Source organism: Crocuta crocuta, unplaced genomic scaffold, assembly GCF_008692635.1.
Source record: "Crocuta crocuta isolate KB4526 unplaced genomic scaffold, BGI_CrCroc_1.0 scaffold233, whole genome shotgun sequence".
NCBI lineage: Eukaryota > Metazoa > Chordata > Mammalia > Carnivora > Hyaenidae > Crocuta > Crocuta crocuta.
In genome coordinates, this window is record NW_027529526.1 from 6407791 (window position 1) to 6416792 (window position 9002).

At 41.1% G+C, this 9002-nt stretch overlaps 1 protein-coding gene across 7 annotated transcripts in view; it reads right to left on the bottom strand.

Moving 5' to 3' along the window:
• FAR1 (fatty acyl-CoA reductase 1) overlaps positions 1 to 8497 on the bottom strand; it is an 84257-nt gene extending 75760 nt beyond the window's left edge. For 5 of the 7 annotated variants that reach the window (XM_077761161.1, XM_077761162.1, XM_077761164.1 and 2 more), the window contains exon 1: positions 8305 to 8496. The gene's annotated coding sequence lies outside the window, so the exon portion shown is untranslated. Of the gene's footprint in view, positions 1 to 8304 lie in introns of all 7 variants that reach the window. The other 2 variants (XM_077761158.1, XM_077761159.1) reach the window with 2 other exon arrangements.
• Between the last annotated feature and the right edge of the window lie 505 nt (positions 8498 to 9002).

Below are 9002 nucleotides of genomic sequence, written 5' to 3' on the forward strand. Positions count from 1 at the left end.
AAATAAAAAAAAAAAAAAAAAAAAATTTAAAAAAATAAAATAAAATCTTTAAAAAAAAAGGAATTGGTCTACTTTTTTCAAATTAGGCATATGTATAATGAGTTTTATAATTTTTATTCAATAATGAAAAACATTTGCTTCTAAACAGTGAGCAGTGCACACAGAAATAAATTTGATTTGAATTTTCACTGTACGCTTTCTGCATATATGTTATAGGATGTTTGATTAAACTGAATCCACAGACCTGTACGGATATTTGAATGAGTTCTGAGAATCTTATTAACCCCTGAAATTATATGAAAAACTAAGTATGCATGTACAGTAACCCCCCTTACCTGCAAGGGGTACATTCCTCAACCATTCTATAACGCACAGGCAATAAGTATACTGCGAAAATTCCTAGACCCCCAGTGGATGCCTGAACTGGAGACAGCACCAAATCCTATACATACTGTTTTTTCCTATATATGCATACATTCCTGTAAGTTTAATGTATAAATTCAGCACAATGAGAGATTAACAATAATGATAAAACAGAACAATAATACCAATAGTTACAAAAGTTATGTGAATGTGGTCTCTCTCAAAATATTTTATGGTACTGTATACATTCTTCTTCTAATAATGTGAGGTGATAAAATGCCTACATGATGAGATGCAGAGAGGTAAATGGCGTAGGCTCCATGACTTAGTATTAGGCTACTAATGACTTTCTGATATGTCAGAAGGAGGATCATCTGCTTCCACACCAGGGCTGGCCATGGGTAACTGAAATCATGTAAAGCAAAACTATGGACAAGGGGGATTACTGTTTATTTTTCTGAAGATAAAGCACAAAGCTTTGAGGAGATGCTCAAAGAGGTTCATGACCTTTGACTAAAAATCTCGGCATCACAGAACATATTTTAAGATTTTATTCTCAATTAATACTTCAAAGTATTTAAGTCAATACTCCAAAGTACTAGTATATAATGGTAAAAATTCCTTAAATGCAAGGATTTCTCATGTGACTGTCATGCCAACATTTCTGGCAAAAATTCCATAAAAAATAATGATATAAACTAGATATTTCAAAGTAAATCTTAAAATTGTCAAACGGTTAACATTTAAACACACGCATACACAGCACCATTTACAATCTCAAGATGATTTATATTTGAAAGATGATGGCACACACACACACATTCTAGACAAAATGGATCCATTAACACATGCGATACTAAGATCCTCAGAAGGCTTTTTAATGGAGTATGTCAAATAATTCACCACAGACAGTGATATAGTCATAAAGCAGTGTGTTCATATCTATAATACAGAAATTGGCTTTTTTCAAATATCGATTTAAGATCTAAGTATGTCAACAACATGCTGTAGGGTCCTAAAAGATATAGAGAGATACAGATTTAGGGACGCCTGGGTGGTTCAGTCAGTTAAGCAACTGACTGTTGATTTTGGCTCAGGTCATGATATCACAGTCGTGAGATCGAGCCCTGCATCAGGCTCTGCACTGAAAGTGAAAGGCCTGCTTGGGATTCTCTCTCCCTCTCTCTGCTCCTCCCCTTCACACATACACACACGTGCTCTCTTGCTCTCTCTCAAAATAAACAAACATTTTTAAAAAGATGGAACTTTTTCTATGAGGCTAAAGTTAAGATTTTTCTAACTACATGCTTCCTCCATGTGATCACCCTCATCTCACCCCCTAATGTTCTTTGTCCTTGTCTAAATCCTTTCATTCAGAAAACTCATTTAGAATCTCTATCATCAATTTTGGTATATGATATCATGTTGCCACATTCTGCTTCATATGTATATATTTGGTCATCACCCCTGAATTACAGATTATTTTATACAATTGCTCCTGCCTAGCATAGTATAATATACAAGTCTCAAAATGTGAACAATTTATATGAACAATTTCCACTTCACTTAAAGTAACATGTCTATTTTTACACTCATCATGCTGTTTAGTAGTAACTGGTAAAAATCTTTAGGGATTTGCTTCAAAATAAAAATAGGTTTATAACTTTTAAAGTTGGTGATGTGCATTTTATGCTGGCAACTTTCCATAAAAAAGTTTAAAGGAGATTCCTTCTTCTACTAGGACACAGAACTTTTCAAAGACAGGTTTAGTAGTTTTCATCTTTGTACCTCTGCCCAGTGGAGAGTAGAAAAATTTACTTCAAAACACATTTGAACATTTTAGGCAGAACTAACTTTCAATGAAACTTTAACAGCTTTTTGTGTGATATTTTATTTAAATGATTCTTTGATTAAACTCAGATAAAACATATATTCATTTTTAACTATTTACTAAGTACCTACTACTTTCTCAAATATCTTGTCTTACTAAACGTAGGATGTCAAAAATAACACATCCTCTCTAATACATTGAGAAGCAGACAGTACTCCCAAAGATCCATGGGAAAAAAAGGACAAGAAGAGAATGCAAAGAGATGAAGTCAAAGAAAAAATTAGTAAAAAGCTACTACAGTTTTTAAGAGATCTAAGGCGTCCACATTTTTAATTAATAAGAGGGCATACAGTTTGTTCAGGCTGGACAAGTCTAAAAGCTCCCTTCCCCACTCCATTTTTGCAGATGAGGAAACTAAAGCTCAGAGAGGGGAAATGACTTGCCTCAAGTTACACATCAACTTGCTAGCAAAACCAAAATTAAAACACAGATCTGCTGATTCACAATGCAATGTGAATTTTCCACATCAAAGAACTTTCTTCTATACTATAATATTCACTAGCTAAAAAGAATGACTATTTTATTGTTAATATATACTTCAGTTCTATATATTATAGCATACTAAAAAGAAAAAAAGTCAGAAGCTAAGTAAAGAAATGAGAAGAAAATGCACACAACAAACTGTTAAGGCATTGTACACCCAGACTACATGCATATACCACACTTCCTCAATTCTGAGACACACATTAGACTTTAAGACACAGTAGCCATTGGGAGTGCCTCTCTACTTACTAGATGGGAGTGCTGTCCAACTCGTAAATCATTTTTTGGTTTTTTTAAATGCTTATTAATCTTCTGAGAGTGAGAGAGAAGATGGGGCAGAGAAAGTAAGACAGAGAATCCCAAACAGGCTTCGCGCTCAGTACAGAGCCCTATGTGGGGCTCAGACTAACAAACCATGAGATTATGACCTGAGCTGAAATCAAGTGTCATACACTCAACCGACTGAGCCACCCAGGCATCCCATGAATTATTTAATAAAAACAACTAGATCTTCAAATTTTAAAAAAAGGCAGTATCTAAGGAAACTAACAATAGAACTCCCCTGTGACCCAGCAATAGCACTGCTAGGAATTTACCCAAGGGATACAGAAATGCTGAGGCATAGGAGCACATGTACCCCAATGTTCATAGCAGCACTCTCCACAATAGCTAAAACATGGAAAGAGCCTAAGTGTCCATCAACAGATGAATGGATCAAGAAGATGTGGTTTATCTATACCATGGAATACTACATGGCAATGAGAAACAATGAAATCTGGCCATGTGTAGCAACATGGATGGACCTTGAGGGTGTTATGCTGAGCGAAATAAGTCAGGCAGAGAAGGACAAATATCATATGTGTGCACGTATAGGAGGATTAGGAGGAACTTAACAGAGGACCAACCGGGAGAAGAAGGGGGGAAATGGTGGGGGAAAGGGAGAGAGGCAAACCATGAGAGACTCTTGAATGCTGACAAAAACTGAGGACTGATGGATGTGGGGGGGAGGAGGGATGGGCATGGAGGAGGGCACTTGTGGGGATGAGCACTGGGTGTTATGTGGAAACTAATTTGACAATAAACTATTTGTAAAAAAAAAAAGGCAGTATCCATTGCACAAACATTTTATGTTTTTAAATTTTTTTAATGTTTATTTGTTTTTGAGACAGAGGACAAGTGGGGGAAGGGCAGAGAGAGAGAAGGAAACACAGAATCCAGAGAAGGCTCCAGGCTTCAGGCTCCGAGCTGTCAGTACACTGCTTAACACAGGGCTTGAACTCACAAACTGTTGAGATCACAACCTGAGCCGAAGTCAGACACTGAACCAACTGAGACACCCAGACACCCCATATAAGCATTTTAAAATAAATTCTGTAAATTACATTTTCATTTCAAGAAATACTAAAATATGAAAACATATATATATATGCACCCTTAAAAGGGACACAATAATCACCATCATTTAAGAGCCAGGGTCACAGGGCAAACACACAGAGCAACAGTCCCATCTTCTAATGTAACAGTTGCTAAACACCTAAGGCTATGTGGCATTTTTTTCAATTGTAGGTATTCGTGTAAATAAGTATTTCTTGCCCTTGATCTTAGATGCATGAGATTTGGAGTTTCACAAAGCAAGGTTTGAATCTCAGCTCTGCTCCTAGCTCTCCAACCTTTGGAAAGTTTCTTTTTTCTAAAGTTTCTAATTTCTCTGAGCTTCATTCTCTCATCCGTAATAGGTTATCCACCTTGGAGAACTATATGAGAGCTAAAGGTAATAATTTATTTAAGGAACAGTACAGTACCTAGATGAAATATTATATTTCCTCCCATAATCCCTATGGGCCAAATTAAACTAAAAACTAGATCCTGTTCTTGACTTATAAGATTTTTCCATCTCCATTTTAGAGATTGGAATAAATCTGTACTGATCCTGGGGCAAATCCTACTAGCTTGCTTTCGAGTAATTATTTGATATGAAGTGTTTATATCTTGAAATTCCTCTCTTTTCTTCAAATTGGGAACAGAAAACAATGATAAATTTTAAGTTAGTTACGTGTAAATTCAGCACTTTCATATTGTCTTACTGAACTGAAACTCTTAAGCCCATTACAAATTCACTAGAAGAGAGGAACTGTAGAACCAATGTGTGGGAAGAGGGAAGGGTGTAAAGTCCAAGACACAGTTGAAATGACTCAACCAAGTGAGTGGTTTGCTTTTGTTTAACCTTAAATTCATGTATTAAGCCCTGAAAAAACAATGTTCAGAAGAGCCAAGACTGTATCTCCATGCTTCAAGGTGATTTAGTAACCTGATTCCTCAGATTAAACAAATGCCATCTTTAAGTATGTACAGTTTCAGGATGTGTCTAGTCACTTCCAAAACAGGAATGTACCTACCAAAGTATCTCACATGCGGCAGTACACACTGAAATAAGACCATCTTTCCCTCTATCTCAAACATAGTTCAGACTAGCCTACCCATGTATTTCCTATTAGCTCATTTCAGTAGAATGACTTTCCCCCACTAATTATAGAAGTAATGCCCGTTTTCTTAAACTGGGAAAATACAAAGAATATGAGCGTTTTTAAATTACCCATGATCTCACCAAAGATTAAAATATTAGAAACGAGCATATCAACATCTTTCCTATGAATCTGAACACCATATTTTAAATTTGTACAGAGCACTTGCCACTAAACACGAGAAATTACCAGCCTATATCTTAGTATCTCCATTCTGGTTTTTGAGGCTAAATTCACATAATTTTTTTTTCCCTGACTTAACTCAATAGTTCTTCGGAGTTCTTTGGAGTCTCTTAGCTACATATTTTGTGGCTGACTACTTTCTCTTTCTTAAAGCTATTTCCATCCTAAGTTTTCCAAAAGCAATATATTCCTCGGTGTCTACAAAAGTTTCTCCAACTCCTCTTTTTCTCTTCCTTCACTGGCTCTCTTCTATTAATTCCTGACAATCTCTTTAAAAATGGCTCAGGCCTAACCTTTGGGTTTGCCTGTCAACTTTGAACCTCCAGCATTTAACACAGTGCCTGGAATGAAGCAGATGCTCAATTAATATTTACTGATTAACTTTGTCAGTCCTAACCTGCCACTTATTAGCTGTGTGGCGTCAAGCAAATTAAATCTCTCTGAATCTCAGTTCCTTCATCTATGAAACAGGGATAATCAAAGAAAGATGAAGCTCAGAAAGCTCAAAACGGTGTCTGGCACAAAGTAGCACCCCCTAAATTTTTGCTCTTATTATCAACATAATCTAGTATACGACTCAAAAATGTTTTTGATTATTTTATGGTTGAACACCAAATCTACCTCTCAATAACCCAACTTATTTTCAACATATTCTCTTATCACAAAAATTAAAAAAAATATTTTCATGCTCTTACCCTTACTACCTGTCTCCAATCCATCATCAACTATTCTATTGGGTTGGTTTTTATTTATTTATTTATTTTTTAGAGAGAGCGGGGGAGTGGGGCAGAGGGAGAGAGAGGGAGGGAGGGAGAGGGAGGGAGGGGGAGGGAGAGAGGGAGAGGGAGAGGGAGAGAGAGAGAGAGAGAGAGAGAGAGAGAGAGAGAGAGAGAGAGAGAGAGAGAGAATATCAAGCAGGCTCCACACTCAGCATGGAGCCCAATGCAGGGCTAGATCTCACTTCCCTGGGATCATGACCTGAGCTGAAACTGAAAGTCAGGGGCTCAACAGACTTGAGCCACCCAGGCACCCCCACAGTCAACTATTCAAATTCTTCTCTCCTAAGCACCATACAGAACTATTATTTCTAAAACTAAGCTACAACCATAGACTTAATTGATCTCCACACACTTAATTCTTCATTCAAATGTTCCATTCTCCTTAAAATCCATTTTTTCTGTGTCATTCTGGCCCACAGTTACTTGCAGCTTGTCCAAACTACTTGAATGTCATCCTCATGTCTTCCAATAATGAATATCCAAACTCTTACTTCAAAACATGTCTCGAAGCTCATCTCTTCCTGGAAACCTTCCCTGATTAACTCCATACCACTCATATTACTTCTTTGCCCTGAGTCACCTCAGGAACTCAGCACTTAGGTATTGTCATACTAAGGGTAAAATGTGATCAGTGAATAGCAGTACCAAGAAATTACTTTCAGAAAATTATCTCTACTTCCTAAAGAATGGTCCATTAGCTATGATGCTTTGTGGATCTGGCTAAGAAGGAAATATCCTACACAACATATGCCCTCTTTGGCTTCTGTCCTCAGCACTTCTCGTCTGTCAAGAAGTGCTAAACTGTTCACAATCCTTTTGTCTTGTCCTCAAACAGAAATTATACCTCGGTGCTTACCACCTCCTCCCATTTAAATCCACTGAAGATGTGTCAGTGGGTCACTTTCTTTTCTTCCACCTCTTCTCTGCTCCCAACCTCTGCCCACATCCCACAAATAAAAATCCCAAAGCTTTAAACAGAGTGGCAGTAGTATTGATACACACATACCCTGTCTTTCTTTCCTCTCAGTGAAAAAAAATGTTGAACCTATTTATCTACAAAACTCTTCTCAAGGATAAAAAAAAAACATCCCCAACAAGCATGATACATAATCAACTTTTACTGCATCAAAGTGGTTGATCCTACAGTAACAGAATTGTACTTCTATGTTAATTCACATTGTGTTACTGTAAGAGATCTTGCATCATTTTTATGCTATATTACACACGCCCAGCTAGATAGTTGTGAAACTCCCCTACAGGGCAGATTTTCTGAAAGTATCTTCCAACCGCTTTAAACCCACATATTCTAACTTTCTTTTAACATAAAGAATCAAGGGATTCCACAATTGAATCCACCCAGTCAAAAGCAAACAATATTTGCGCCTTTACTTTTGCGAGGGTGAGTTTGTGTGCTGCTGTGGCAAAACAATTAGATGACCTGTCGCGGGAAGGTGGGGGCCGGGACACAATCAGCCTCCGTAGTGAAAGTTAGGTCCGAGTGCTTGGGCCACGATGAGAACTGAATGAATCTACAAACCTGGCTGGACTGACTCCGACCTGAGACACTCGGCTCTCCAGTCTCTCCCAAAACGCACACTTATTCTTGCTCACTTAGTCATAAACGATCCACACCTTTTAGCTATCATACAGAAGCCCACCTCCTCTGCTCCTCGTATACCTTCTCCTAACTGGCCACCTAACGCCTTCTAGCCAAACAGCCTCCATCCACACCTCACCCAAAACCTTTTTCCCGGGCACCTTCCGGTTTGAGTAGGTGCCTCTTACTCCAAATCCACGTGTCCCCCTTTGTCCGGAGATNCTTTCCTGAGCATCACCCTTTCCCCATCACTTTCTTCCTCCCTCAGACCAGAAAATCCTTCGAGCACAGGCCTATGCCCCCCCTAGAGCAAAGGAGCCCGCTCCTCCGTCAACTACCCGACCCCACCTTCGCCACTTCTGTGCGGCCTCCCCACACCAGGCTGAGCCCCCAAGGCCCCGCGGCTGCAAAACAGGCCCCTCCCTGCGTCCCCGCTCGCCAGCCCCGCCCTCTGCAGGNCTCCCGCCCGGCGTCGCTGCCTCTCACCTAGACTCAGAGGCTCGGGCCTCGCTATCCCCCTGGCCGTCCAGCGATGGCTCTGCCGCCGCCGTCGCGCTCTCCTCACTCGCTCCTCCACCACCCCCGACCGGCTGCTGAAAAGCGGACGGGTAGTGGCACGCCCATTGGCTGCGGCCCGCACTCGCGTCAGCCTCCCCGACCCGGACCTCGCGATGTGACTGGCTGGCGCGCCNGGCGGGCTGGGGGCGGGAGCGGGCGCGGGTGGGACGCGAACGGCCAATGGGAACGCCGAAAGAGGGCCGGGAGGCGGGCTCTGCTGCCGGCCGGCCCAAGGAGGAAAGTTCAGCCAATGGGCGCGCGCCCCACATCCCGGGCTCAGGAGCGCCCCTCTGGCCGCTAGCGTTCCGGCCGGTCGCGCCCAGGGCCACGCCCGGCTGCCGGTGGCGCGGGAGGGGTACCCCCTGGCAGGGTGGGAGAAAGCGGCGAGGCCGGCGCGGGAGAGCGCGAGCAGCCATTGTGGCGTGCTCCCGCACCGCCGACGCGGGGTCTGCGAGCGGGCTGCTGTCGCTCAGCGGTCTCCCGGAACCTCGGCGGGATGCTGTCTAGGGAGGAAGAAGAGCGTGCGCCTCGTCCAGCGCCGTGTACCAAATCAGACCACAGTGCAAAACTTGCCGCTGGTGAGAGAAGTTGAGTAATGGTTACCTCAGGGGGATGTGAGAGGCACA